General features: G+C 35.7%; 1 non-coding gene across 1 annotated transcript; it reads right to left on the bottom strand.

Moving 5' to 3' along the window:
- Nucleotides 1-14,206: 14,206 nt before the first annotated feature.
- Trnav-aac (transfer RNA valine (anticodon AAC)) lies at nt 14,207-14,279 on the bottom strand. Its single transcript has one exon. It is a non-coding gene; the product is annotated as a tRNA-Val (tRNA).
- Nucleotides 14,280-15,532: the final 1,253 nt, after the last annotated feature.

Raw genomic sequence — 15,532 nt, 5'->3', positions numbered from 1 at the left:
AATTCAGGTCACGGAAATCTATGAATTTCTGTGCCAAAATTCAGGCCCAGAATTCGGATCCCGATTTCCGCTCAGGAATCCAGGTCCATGTTCTGAAACTAGGTCCAGAATTCAGGTGAAGATTCATTGTTCAGGATCTAGTTTCAGGTTCCAAAACACTGTGAGGAGTTTTGGTCCTGAATCCAAATCCGGGATCAGGATTCTGGCCCAGAACCAAAGTCCAAGTCCAAGTTGAGAATTATTTTCCAGAATCCAGATCCAGACTAAGAATTCTTATTCGAAGTCCCGAATTTAGGCTCAGAATTCAAATTCTGCACTCAGATCTCGAATGCATATTCAGAGGTTAGGTCAAGTTATTCCATTCAGGTCGAGAATCTGAATCCAAGCAGAGAATACTAGTTCAGGGTCAGAATCTTTATCCAGAATGCAGGTACAGAACTCAGATCCAGAATTAAGGTTCTTAATCAGGCTACAAAATTTGGACCTAGAATCCAAGCCCAGAGTTCTGTTCCTGAATGCAGGTTCAAGTTCAGAATACAAAATCAGGATCAAGTTCCAGGTACATGATTCTGACGCATGTCAAATTATCGGAGTAAAAAAAATTGTTTAGAATTCTGAATCCAGGTCCAGAATCGCGTTCCAAATTTAGACACAAAATCTACGTTAGTAGTTCAAATCAAGAAACAAAAAATCCATGTCCAGATTCAGTAAGGAATGTATCGAAAATAAAATCCACATACATTTGGTTGTACGCATGTATTTGTGATGGTTTTTTATGATCAGATCATAGCATGCTGTGCGTTTGGCTGTCAGCTTTCGTTTCTAACTAAATTACATACACTTTTGTGAAAATAGTGACTGTGTGAGAGTGTAATGACGTGACATAGTGGAATTAAACGGTACAACAACAGTACTATTAGTGAGCTTTCGTTTGTTTACTTGTTTGTGTGGTTGAAATTCTGCGTTTTCAAAATGTAGCGTATTGAAAAGGAAGTGAAAATTGAGGTTCTGATCACAAGGCTAAGCGAAAAGGGTATTACTATGCGAAAATTGGCGAAGCGGTTGCCAGTGCTAAACCATCATTAATAAGTTTGGGGAACACTATTCTTTGGATGAGCTACCAGGAAGAGGCAGAAAATCCGGTTCTTCCAACCCGAAACTGGACCAGAAAGGGGTATCTCTAATTATGAAGAACAAATCAATGTTAATACGTGATTTCGTCAAAAAAGCAGGAACGAGTGTCAGAGCGTATCAAGAGGCGAAATCACCTGAATACCTACAAGAAGCAGAAAACCTCGAAACAAAGTGTAGAACAGAAGAAGCGAGCAGCAACAAGGGCCCGGAAATTGTATTCGCGTCTTTTGCAGTGTTCGGATGAATGAGTTTTGATGGACAATGAGATCCCTTCCAGGTTCACAATACTTTACTGTCGTCGTAGGGGAGGATGTGAACGATGCGGACAGGTCGATTCAAGTGGAGAAAATCCGTCGGATGTTTCTGGTATGGCAAGCAATATGTTTCTGTGGTTTGAAGTCAACCATTTTTTACACTACCGGAACTATAAATGCAGAAATCTATCGATCTGAGTGTCTCCAGAAGAGATTGCTGCTTTTTTATAAGAAGCATAGTACACCTCCACTGTTTTGGCCGGATTTAGCGTCGGCTCATTATGCCAAAACCACTCTCAATTGGCTTGCGGAAAAGGGTATAAATTTCGTTGAGAAAAATATCAATCCATTAAATTGCTCTCAGCTTCGACCCATCGAACGCTACTGGGCAATCGTGGAGAGGGTCTTCAAGAAGATTGGTAAGGCAGCTGGGAACATGCAGGAGTTCAAAAAAATTTGGGCTCAAGCGTCCAAAACATGCGATGCAACACTTGTCCGGAGCTTGATGAAGAGCGTTCGATAAAAAGTTCGAAAATTCGTGAAGAAATAAGTTAAATTTTACCCGCTTTCATTATGCTCAAGTTTGACCTAGTACAATAAAGGATCAATTTTTAGTTTGAATAAAATATCGTTTTTTATCATAATTTGAAAGAAAAATTTGTGGATTCTTATTAAGATTCAGAAAACTCGTCGTGCCCTGGGGTTCAGAATTCTGGTCTAGGTTTAGAATCTCTATCATTAGGTCAGGTTCAAGTTTAGAATTGAGGAATCCTAGAGAACTCAGATCCGAAATCCAGTCCAAATTCACAGTCCGAAGGCAAAATACTGGTCAAGAATCTAGGCACAGAACTCACGTCCACAGTCTAGGTTCAAAGTTTAGTTTCAGAAACTCTGTCAAAAGTTCCGAGATCCAAGTCCAACCCCAAGTTTCGAACTCAGGTTCAGGCTCAGAATCTTGGTTAAGGTCTATGTTAGGAGTTCAGGTTCACAATCTCGGTCCAAGTCTAGAATCCAGATCCATGTTCCGAATCTGCTTCAAATTTTTCCATATCCGGAAAAGAATCTCAGTTCAGAGTCCAGGTTCAAATTCAATATTCTGATCCAGAAACCTTGTTCGATAACCAGATCCAATGTTCATTACCAGAATACAGATCTTGATCCCCAAAACTTAATTTTTGTCTTTATTTTCTCCGTGGAACTTTGTTTGATTTCAAATGTTTTCATTTTTGTCTCTTACACAAGTAAAACCATAACTCGAAAAATTACTTTTGGGCGAGCACCTGAAAAAAGTTCACAATGTAATACATACGCCACAAGAAAACACACCTAAGAGCAAATTCAGCAGCTAGAAGTTCTATATGGAAGATCTAAAATAGAACAGAAACTGGAACAAACGTATCCCCAGCAAGCCGTTCTAGTTTTATTTATTCGACCAGTTCTTCTGTCAAATTTAAAACTGGTCTACGATGCCGTTCTATTTTTTGTATATTTGAAACACGAGTAAAACACTGCTGGGGCTGCCAGTTTTTCTTGTTATAAAATCCAGATTTAAATTTTGTAACTGGCATAAATTATGCATCTAGAACTAAAATACTACTGAATATGCCCTAAGAACTTTTCTCTTTTACCCAAAACTTTTCTCTTTTACCCAACCGAAAGACAGACTAAAATTATGATTGATAAAAAAAAACGAAATCCAAAAACTGACGTCAAAAGCTCTCAAAGGCAGTTACAAATCGCATCGTTCTGGGAGATCGTTCTGCCAACTGAACTACTGTGGATGTGATGATACACAACTCAGAAGACTTCCCGGTAGAAAAGGAACTTGGCATTTGATTTGACTGTGCACGTCCGGTGAGGTTCACATTTGAGTCGATCCCCTGTGATAGAATTTCGCATACTAAAACTTATTGCATCTCTCTTCAATTCGTCGGTTGAGCAATTGTGTATTAGATTTCGTTGTGTCTCTATTGACTTCTATTTTGCTTACCCAATGTTTGATCGATAGGATCTTGAATTAACAATAAGTTTCCACCGCGTTGGGATTGGGAAGAAAATCATTTTCTGTACCATTTCTATCTTTTTATATTTTAATCTTGAGTTAACTGTAAAATGATAATTCGATTGCCGGAGAATTTTAGTAATTTTTTCCTACTTGGTTGGCAGTAGAACGAATATTATATTCAAAATGGGCATTCGACCAGACAAGTTTGAGAACCACTGTTCTAAACCTTTCTGGAAACTTTCCAATGTTCTCAAGAAACCAAAGTAATTAATGTTTGCTCTCAAAGAAGAAAATCGTATATCTACATTTGCTCACGTATCGCGTAAATCCAACCTACTCGCACGACTCGCGATTTTATTGAATGTGATCCAATCGACTTCCACCAACAGATAAAAAGTGTTTGTATTTCGATAACCAGGAAGACAGGGTCGGGAGAAAATCGAAAACCGGAGGCCAGTAAAACGTCGAAACAGGGGACCAGCTAATTTTCCCAGATATTTCAAACTAGCTTCTTTGCACTATGCATTGAGCCAAAAAAAAAACGAGCACAACTGTCGACTTACAAAAGAATGGTGACTCCAAATCTAGATAATAATTGCCCAGAATATCACTGTTCGTTATGTTATTGTTGTTATTCACTATGCAAAATTTAAGTGCGAGCGGTAAAACTATATCTCAATTTTCGCGGTTCAAAATTTGTATGAAATATAGCTGGGGGGAACTAACTTTTTATTTGACGAACCTGTTTTATTACTTCTATTGTAATGATGGGTAATGATGACACTACTAACAATATGAGAAAATAATGCATGCTTCATTTTAAAAATTTCAATTTTTCAACACTCGTCACTAAATAACTCCGGAACTAATACTAGAAACGAATAAAATTACAGAGAAACCATTGAGATCATAGAACATTTCATTTGAGCCCAATTGGTTTAGCTTTTTATTGAAAATTTTAAGTGTTTCGTTTTTTCGGAGCTTTCCTCGCAAAATAATCGAAATGCCGTCTAATATTATTTCAGTTTATTGATAATGTGAAGCAGATAACGACTGTCTTTAATCAGGTGAACATTTTTAAACTATTCTACTCTAATTCAAAACCACACGGCCATTGTATGAGCATTCTTTCAACTGAAGGTTAAAAGCAAAAATTCAATACACTTGAAAACAAGTTGAAAAAATTTTATTGTTGAGCTGGAAAGTCTCCGTCTTTGATAAAAGATATATACTAAGGTATTTTTTACGTGGTTTCTTTTTACGCGACTTTTTCATGCGGATTTCCGAGGTTTCGTGATTTTTCACGCCGGTGTCCGAAGTTACGCGGTCTCAAATTGTCAAAGTCAAATTAAATAAAAATTTCTTAAGTTTTGTCGTTTTTTTACGTGGATTTCCGACCACCTTCTTTGTTGGATATGACAGCACAGAAAATAAAACTGGTCTACCTGTTAATTGGTCACTTTTTAATAAAATTGGAGTTACTTTGAAAATCTTCCATTCGTTCTGTCCTTCAGTTGTTGTCAGAGCGGTCAGAACACAACCCGAAACAGTGAGACTTTCGTCCAATAAGTTAAAATTAAACGTATCCCATTTAGCTTAAAACTGAGTGAATTCACCTCCACAGTTGAATAAACTTACAATGGTGGGGTCATAATATACCTTTCAAACTAACATCATTTCGCTGGACGTAACCCCTAAAATTGGATGGAAAGTTAACAAAATTGAATAGTTTTTCTGGGTCCGTGTACAAAAGCAGCACGTATGCATTTATTATCATTCGTAATTGAAGAATTTCCGTCCTCGCCTACTGTGGTAACCTCAATCAAAACGACCATCCTAATCGGATCTAGTCACCATGAAATTAGCTGCCATTCTCACGACGGACTTTTAACCTCTTCATCCCAGTGGTAGCGTGGAATCAGAAAAAAATACACAACTTTTGACATCGGGTTAGTTGCGGACTATATTTCTTCATCTTTTACCGCATCTCACTCTCTCTCTCTCTCTCTCTCTCTTTCTGGAAGGCCATTCAAAAGATTGTGAAATGAATGAAGATTGTGGTGGGACTGTGATTGCAAATTTATTATTAAATTTATCGGCCCGAGTTTAGAATTTTTCGTGATTAATTTGACGATTTTTTGCGATTAAATTTAGACTTTTTTCATGTTCTGTGGAATAAGATTCATTTACATTTATCGGTCACTATCTGTTGTTAGCTGTGATAATAATGTTGGTTTGAAACGATTAAAGAAATATTAGATAAGTTCTTACATTAAGATGTTAGTCTCAGTTTTATTGCAATTCGCACCATGTGGAGTTTTGTGACAGGGCCATTTTTTGCTCACGTTTTTTCCACCTTAGGTGCACTCAGGTGAGATTCCGAAAGGGAAGATAAATAAATGTTGCACAATTCACTCAATCAATAAATTATTGAGAACGGTTATCGATGTTCGGAAGTGCGAGGGCTATGCCTCTGACATTACCATTCGCCTTTGTCGCGTTATTTACGTTCGCATTATCATTACGTTATAATTTACATTGTGTTCCTATTTTTTGTAGTGTCAGTTATATCAGCAGTTTCACTTTTTCTGTACCATTTAATTCCACTATTTCACTGTCACGTTATTATACTTTCACAAAGTCACTCTACTTTCAGTCGGTGTTGAACAGTCGTTCGCACCGCACGCGTATAGCTCTTGGCTCCTGGAATTTTTTTCTGGCTACCTAGAGTTTCATTGATTCAAGGCTTCAGTCTTTTTCAAGGCTACCTGAATCACTAACTAAGTGACTAAGTGATACAAAGAGTGATATTAGAGTGACTAAGAAATTAATCAGCCTTTTTTAAGGCTAGCTAGGAGTCTAATCGAAGACTAATTTAGCCTAGTTAATTTAATTTAAAATTTCATTTATTTCAAAAATGCCTGCGTCCAACCGGAAAGGCAACAAGCCTAAGGCTAAAAATAATTCAATACGGAATAAATCACAATCCGTTATTCAACATTTTTCTAATAACATTCACGATCTTATAGAATCTGAATGTAAAAATAAAAGACAACGGGCGGATTTCCCTTCCGTTGATTCTATGCCGTCTAACAATATTTACGAGATTCTTCCTGAATCCGATTGTAGCGACATAGAAGAAAATTCTTCAAAAATTCCCAAAATGGACGCTTGTCGTTCTGGGAAGAAACATCAATCTATGCCACCAGTGACGGTGATGATTTCCGACTTCAAAGCATTCCGTACTGAGCTTTCTACTTTTCTCCCGGAAGTAAAAGTCTCATTTCAAATCGGACGAAGAGGAGAATGTCGAGTCTTGGTGGATGGATTGGAAGATTACGAACGTCTTATTCGATATTTGTCCGAGAAACTTCATAAATTTTATTCATATGATATAAAATCAGACAGACCCTTCAAGGCTGTCTTGAAAGGATTATCAAATGATCAAAGTATTGATGAAATTAAAAATGAACTAAAAGAATTGCTTGGTTTTGCCCCTTCCCAAGTAATACTTATGAAAAAAAGAGCGAATGGTACTTCTAAACCACGCTCTGGAATTTCCCATGAACTTTACCTAATACACTTCAATCGAAGTGATGTAAACAATTTGAAAACTTTAGAAAAAGTACGTTTCATTTCCCACATTAAAATTCATTGGGAACATTATAAACGGCATAATCGTATTGCAAACTTAACGCAATGTCGTCGTTGCCAAGGCTTCGGTCATGGAACCAAAAATTGTCATATGGATATACGGTGTTTGAATTGTGGTAAATCGCATTCGAAAGACGTTTGTCCAATGAATGAAACCACTGATAAATTTTCATGTTCAAATTGCAATGGAAATCATAAATCCAATTATTTGAAATGTCCTGTCAGGGAAAAAATTTTAAACGCTCGTTCGCTTAGACAACAAGTCAAATCAACGACCTTAAATTTACAGAACATACCTGAAAATTCTTCTAAGGCACCTGCCAATTCGTCTTCTAACGAAAACAATTTATTGACAGGTAGATCGACCTCGTCATCATCTTCTTCTAATGTCAGTTATGCTGGTATATTAGGTAGAAATCTATCACCTATTTCTTCTAATGTAAATAATCAAAACACAGGACCGCCTTGCAGTTCCTCTTCTAACGAAAACAATTTATTAATAGGTAGACCGGCCAAATCATCTTCTTCTAATGGCAGTCTACCTACAAATATTCCTTCAATGCCATTCGCTTCTTTAAATGAAGTCGATTTAGGCGATATAACTGAAAATAAAATGATCTACCTACAAGATCAACTTTTTCAAATGATCATCCAAATGATTTCGACTTCATCACTTTTTGAAGCATTTCAAATCGGATGGAAATTTGCAAATAATATTATAATGAATTTAAAATTTAACAGTGATGTTAAATAATTATTTGAATATTTTAAATTGGAATGCTCGATCTTTGAAATCGAGTGAAGATGAATTTTATAATTTTCTCAAAGTTCACAAAATTCATATTGCCATTGTGAAAGAAACTTTTCTTAAACCAAATGTAAAATTGAAAAGTAATCCACATTATGTGGTTCATCGATTTGACAGGTTTACTGGAATTGGTGGTGGAGTTGCTATTTTTGTCCAACGGCAAATTAAACATCGAATTTTACCTTCTTTCAATACTAAAGTTATTGAAAGCTTGGGAATCGAAGTTGAAACCATTCATGGAATTTATTTCATCGCTGGAGCATATTTGCCATTCCAATGCACCGGCGAACAATTAAATTTCTTTAAAGGCGATTTGCAAAAACTTACAAGATATCGATCGAAATTTTTCGTAATAGGGGACTTAAATGCTAAGCATGTCCAGTGGAATTGTAGGCAAAATAACAGTAATGGTAAAATACTTCATAATCAACTCTCAGCTGGTTACTTCACAGTTCTTCATCCCATTAATCCTACTTGTTTCTCTTCCGTGAAAAACCCGTCTACAATTGATCTGGTTCTAACAGATCAAAGTCACATTTGTAGTGAACCGATTACTCATGCTGATTTTGACTCAGATCATCTTCCTGTAACATTCAGACTTTCCAACGAAGCTATAATTAATCCAATTAGTTCTATTTTCAACTATCATAGAGCTAATTGGTTGGATTACAGATCTCACATTGAAAATCATGTGGATCATGAAACTATTTTAGAAAATTCTGCGGACATCGACACAGCAATTGATAATTTGAATCATTATATTATCGAAGCTAGAAATCTTTCAGTTCCCAAAGCTCAAACTAAATTAAATTCTCCTATCATCGATGACAATCTTCAACTGCTCATTCGGTTGAAGAATGTTCGTCGACGACAATATCAACGTTCTCGTGATCCTGCTATGAAAAACATAGTTAAGGATTTACAAAAAGAAATTAAACATAGATTTACTCTTTTGCGAAATGAAAATTTCGCTAAAGAAGTTGAACAAATTAAACCATATTCTAAACCTTTCTGGAAACTTTCTAAGGTTCTTAAGAAACCTCAGAAACCAATTCCTGCTCTCAAGGAAGGAAATCAAATACTTCTTACAAATGGTGAAAAAGCTCAAAAGCTAGCCCAGCAGTTTGAGAGTGTCCACAATTTTAATTTAAACGTTGTGAGTCCTATTGAAAATGAAGTCTCACTGAAGTATGATCATATTTCAACCCAAGTGTTATCACTCGATGACATTATTGAGACGAATTTTGATGAAATTAAATCAATTATTAGGAAACTCAAAAACATGAAGGCTCCTGGTAATGATGGAATTTTTAATATTCTTATTAAAAATCTTCCCGATGTTGCCTTGAGACTCCTGGTTAAAATTTTCAACAAGTGTTTTTCATTAGCTTACTTCCCAAAAAGATGGAAAAACGCTAAAGTAATTCCTATCCTAAAACCTGATAAAAACCCAGCAGAAACATCAAGTTATCGCCCAATTAGCTTACTTTCTTCTATCAGTAAACTTTTTGAAAAAATTATCTTGTTAAGAATGATGACTCATATAAATGAGAATTCAATTTTTTACCAGAGCAGTTTGGATTTCGTCATGAACATTCAACTACTCATCAACTTGTCAGAGTAACGAACATGATAAAAGCAAATAAATCTTCTGGGTTATCCACTGGAGTTGCTCTTCTAGACATAGAAAAAGCATTCGACAGTGTTTGGCACAAAGGTTTAATAGCAAAAATGTCTGATTTCCAGTTTCCTATTTATTTGATCAAAATGATTCAAAATTATTTAACTGATCGTACTCTTCAGGTTAGCTATCAGAATTGTAAATCTGAATTGCTACCCGTACGAGCCGGTGTTCCGCAGGGTTCGAGTGTAGCTCCAATCTTGTATAATATTTTCACTTCTGATCTTCCAAATCTACCCGTTGGTTGTCAGAAATCGCTATTCTGTGACGACACAAGTCTGTTAGCCACAGGTAGAAATCTAAGAGTGATCTGCAGTCGCCTACAAAGAAGTTTAAATATTTTCAGTGATTATCTGTCAAAATGGAAAATTAAACCAAATGCAGCAAAAACGCAATTAATTATCTTTCCTCACAAGCCAAGAGCTTCTTTTCTTAAACCAAACAATAATCACATTCTCAAATTGAATGGCTTGGAATTGACATGGTCTGATCAAGCTAAATACTTAGGTTTAACGTATGACAAAAAACTCACTTTCAAGGATCACATTGAAGGAATCCAGGCAAAGTGTAATAAATATATTAAATGTTTATATCCTCTAATAAACAGAAATTCTAAGCTCTGTCTAAAAAACAAATTGTTAATTTATAAACAAATTTTCAGACCAGCCATGCTTTATGCGGTACCAATTTGGTCAAGCTGTTGTTCCACCAGGAAGAAAACGCTTCAAAGGATTCAGAATAAAATTCTGAAAATGATTCAGAAGCGTCCTCCCTGGTTTAGTACAAATGAGTTACACAGACTCACAAATATAGAACCATTAGATGTAATGTCACATAATATTATAAGCAAATTCCGACAAAAATCGATGCAATCTTCAATTGAATCGATTCGCTCTCTGTATTAGTTAGTAAGTTAGTATATAAGTTCCTTTTCCCCATTACACAATACAAGTAGGTTTAGAATTTTCCCTACACAAAAATCTCAGAATTGCGGAAGCAAATGATGTCTTCATGGTAATAACCAAATCATATATATATAACAGGGTTGAAAAGTCACCACTTGTGGCTGAACACCCAATTTAAATCTTAATAATTTAATTTTAACTCATATTCCAATAAATAGTTATTTAAAAAAAAAAAAAAAGTCACTCTACTTTAATGAAGCATAACAAACGTTACAATACAATAGAGTTATATCAGTTCATCTTGTTGTATAGAGCCAAATTCATCGATTTTTTTTGTCAAGAAATCTTTTTTATTGTAAATAATTTTCTAGAATCGCGCAGAAATCCTTTCTTTAAATTTTTTGTCAATTTAGAAGTAGCTGCCGGTTCGCAACATTTGAAGACGCTTAACTATCAGCCAGTATTTAAAGGAACATTTTAGATGGTAAGTTGGGATGAAAGAGAAAAAAAAATTTCTTCCGAATTATGCAATAAATCAAACTTCTATCTTCTATATTGCATCCAAGCTTATCCTTATTAGATTCGCTGATCTTATCCTTTGATTCCTTTGATTCTTCTTCATCGCACATGTTTTTTTTTTGGCACTCACTCCAATTTTTTGCCTACTGACTCATTTTTTTCTAGAATTTAGTTCACTCACTTTGCCAACTCAAAGAACTTTTACTTACAACCGCATTTACTGCATTTAAAATAACACAATCCATAATTTTGATTTAAAATTGATGTACACAAATGTTGCATCTTATTGGAAATTCAATAAATTAAATACTGTTGGAAAATTAAATTGGAGTTTCAATTGATTAAATATTTCCTTTTTTCTATCTTTCTTCCCGTCGTGGTTGTTAGTCAAGTCAATATTGTGTCTTTCTAACTGTGATAATTCGGTAGTGAATTATGCCAAGGGTCTTGTTGGACGATTCCTTTTTTAGCAATAGTTTTAACAGCTGGTGGTATTTTCGTATCAATAAATCAGGAAAGACTTTCTGTTAGCATTTGATTACGAGCTTTCATGTTTTCACCAAGCATAAAAATTAAATAGTTGAAGAAAAAACTTTTTTTAATCCACCTAGTGGTGTAATGATGCCTTTCACATATTACTTATGTTTTCAAAAATATCACTAGAAGATTCTGTCAAGCTTTTTTCTTTCAAACTTGAATAAAATCAAAAACTTTATTCGTTATAAACTACCATTTGTAAACAGTTAAGTCAAGTTAATATCGATTTATATGCCAACCCTGCACGCTATACAAAATTGAACAAAACACGCTGTGCCCTAGACGGTGACATTTTCTTCTTCCGTACCGATTTTGCATCATTTAGTATGACAGTTTGAAAGTTTTGATACTCATTGCCCTATAATTTCGGAACCGGAAGTCGCATCTGGGTGAAATTGCACAGTATTTTTTAAGACACTGAGATCTTTAATTTGAATAATGATTCGTGAAAATCAGTTTAACCGTTGCTGAGAAATCGAAGTGAGTTCCGTTTTCCGAGTTTTTCTTTACTATTACCGGTGCTTTCGGAAGCGGAAACCGGGCACTAGTAGTCCCAAAGTAGATTTAACAACGTCTGCCAACTAGATAAATTTACCTGTAAATTTTATAGAAATGTGCACCTCGTTCCGCCATCGCTTGTTAAAAAATACTCATGAAAATGGAACAATTTTACTAATGGTACTGCAATACCGAAACCGGAAGTCGGATCTGGATGGACTTCTCGGGGACTTTTTAAATAATTTTAAATAATTTTTAAATCTGTGAAAATCGGTTGGGAAATTTCCGAGAAAATTTAGTGCGCATTTTCTCATCGATTTGCACATAATGACTTGTTATTCCGGAACCGGTAGTCGGATCGAGATAAAATTCAATAACGAGCTATGGGACAATAAAATTTTATCAAACAGAAAAGACGATATGTGAATACATTTTAAGAGTATCCGAATCAAAACACAAAATGATTTCGCTACTTTTTTTTTAAGAAATAGAAGATGATTTACTATGATTTTGCAAGACTTTTTTAGCATTCAGTAAAAATTTAATGACAAATCGTTCTAAAAGACTTCAAAACTAGACTTATTCTGAATATTAGATGGCATACGCTTATAGTAAATTATACAAAGCTTGCAAAGTTTCAATGGGACATCAGATCCCACAATTCGAGAGCCATAACTTTTCAATAATAATAATCATCGGCTGAAACATTGTTGCTAATCAAAGGATCAATTCACTTAGATAAACAAATGCGCATCTCCCACGCATCGTTGAGGTTCTGGTAAATATATCCATTGTTAGTTGCATGCAGTCCAAACAAAAGCCTAACATTTTCAATAAATCATATTTTGTCTTTTTTTAAAATGGAACATTTTAAGAATGTTTTGTCAAGTTTTTAAGTTAATCGAAGCAGAAATCGCAAATAATCAAAGATTAACGCCCATAACTTGCTAATAGTTTTGTTCCGATAGGCTGGGAAATTTTACAGAATATTCTAGAAAAATGTTTTACTAAAAAAAATACAAAGAAAAAATGACTTTTTTTCAAAAGTGTTAGACCCTACCCGCCCCATACCCGCATCTCTAACGCATATCTTGATTCCAAACAATACATTATGGTGTAACGGCTCTATTAGTCATCTAATATACAAAAACCGTTAGTTAGAGTGAGGTCTGCTGTCTCTGTTCGACAAAATGACCTTAAGGTCTGAGGACAGAGGGTCGCGTGTTGAGTTTAAAATCGACCACGTGGCTGGCTCAATTCCCTTTTCGCATCGTGTTTCTCTTGTATTCTCTCGTATATGAGCAAATTGTACCGGGTTGCCAATATACATTTTATTATTTTGATGAGAAGTTTTATCACAATAATCTATCGTATGGGTTGGACATTACATGGATTCCAATGAACAATGAAAAAATACTCAACTTTCACAAAGATAGAATGTCTGTGTGTTTGGCAGCCTTGTCGAGCCAATTTTATTTCTCTCTCTTTTTTCAGAATGCTATCAGGAAACCAAAGCGAAAAAACTGACTTTGTTTCACAGAAAAATACAAGACTTCATTTTTATCGCGATAACATATATGTTTTTATGTACTAATCGCATCGTAACTAAATTATCCAGACTTTGTCACGGTAGATTTATTATACAAGTCTTCAAAGCCGAGATATTCGATGAACAAATAGAGGTATGCATTTCCGAGCGTTCCAATTTTCAGCAGTTCTTCAGCCAGAAAAAAATACAACACGACCGCTAAACTCAATGAATCATTCTGAAAATTTCACAGAATATTCTCAACTAAATTTCGAAGACATTGTCAGGTGGATCTTTCTATATTCTGCACCGTTTCCAAGAAAATTTAATTTGAAACAGGAAAATAGCAAAAAACCTACTTTTTACGGTACTGTCCTCAGCCCTTAAGGGTAAGATGAAAATATGTGCATTTGCTTCGAGTTTTCGCGGTGCTATAACTGCAGTGTTGAACAATTCTCGAGCTATTTTTTTCTGCGGTATTGCTTATCAAAGCCGAAGCAAACAGATTGTATCCGATTTTCATTGAAAGCCGAGTAATCGGCAAAATAATATGGTGACTCTACTAATGAGACAACTATTAGCTATTAGACGACAATAGGCTAATTTAACATAAAAGAAGTCAACACACACTTCTGTCAGAAGAAAACTCATAAACGTGAATAAGTCAACCAAAAAATATTTCATGTTTCCGCCCGGGATCGAACCGGGGGCCTTCCGCGTGTTAGGCGGATGTGATAACCACTACACCACGGAAACAAGTGACGGTAAGTTGTTACTGTCTAGGTTTGTTGGTTTAATTTTCTAGTCCACCTGTTTGGAATTGATTTAAAGCATTCAGTAGTTTTGACATAAGAGGCATGGGAAACGAATTTCGAAGCCATTTTCTTTTGCATTATCAATTCATGAACAATGTAAGACGAACGTTGCGTAGCGAAACCTATGAGCATAACAGCAATCAATCACACGTTATTATCGTCCTGGAAAAAAGAATGCCCAAGGTCACCAGACTTTCGGACACTGGGTGTGTATAAAAATGAAGGTTAGGTTGTGTGGGAATCGCATATGTGGGAAGAATGTAGCTTTAATGATACAGTCGTCATTCGCTAGTTGATATCTTCTAATGGGACGGTATTTAGTTGCAGGAACCAATCAGTGAAGTGAAACCAAATCACGGCAGCTCGAAATGTGAACACTGACTGCATTAAAGTATGGCCTACTTAGTCGGAATATAAATTTATCAACTCTAGTGTTTAAACGGTATAATGGGCAGCGTCGAATAGATTGGATGCTGTCGGGGTCGAATGTAGCATTGTAGCCTAGTGGAATTTAATTTATTCTCTTTACGTACGAGTATTGTGCAGACTGGCGAGTAACATGAAGAAGGACGTACACAGTAAGAGAAATCAAAAGGCTGACTGCAGTGTGTCCGTATGTGCAATGTTTATGTGCTGAGAAAGCAGGAACCAGAAAATAACTTAAACGAAGCTATGGGGACACTTTCCTATGCATCACTTTTATTTATTATCGCTACGAATGTCAATTTGAATTTGATACAGAATATCAAAAACACATATAGATCTGATATAATCTTCTTCGTACTGTATTAACTGAAACATCTCCGACTCCGTTTTTAAAGTTATTGAAACCTCCTGATAGTACTTATCTTTCAAGTGCATTTTGTTCCATTTACTCTTGAGAAGTGAACTGCTAATGTCCTTAGGCTATAGCTGTCTACGTCAGACTAGCGCCCATTCAATGAACGTTGAAAGTTCATGTAGTGCAACAGTACGGCTCGTTTCTCTCGACCAACAGCTCATTTATTAAGCAACCCTCCGTTGCCTTTGTTCACTCTGGATCTGTGGTCTGTATTTGCTTTGGGGCTTCGAATGATGTGGCTGCCCATTGTTATGACTCCGATCCTTGTTCATTATCTGAAAGGAAGCACAGTGATGATTCGATTGTGACACCCTCGGACTTTATTGACTAATGCTTTCAGGGAATTTAAACTT

The sequence above is a fragment of the Malaya genurostris genome, chromosome 3 (genome assembly GCF_030247185.1).
Source record: "Malaya genurostris strain Urasoe2022 chromosome 3, Malgen_1.1, whole genome shotgun sequence".
Classification (NCBI taxonomy): Eukaryota; Metazoa; Arthropoda; class Insecta; order Diptera; family Culicidae; genus Malaya; species Malaya genurostris.
Note: the sequence above shows the minus strand (reverse complement) of the source record. Positions and strands in the feature narration are given on the sequence as shown.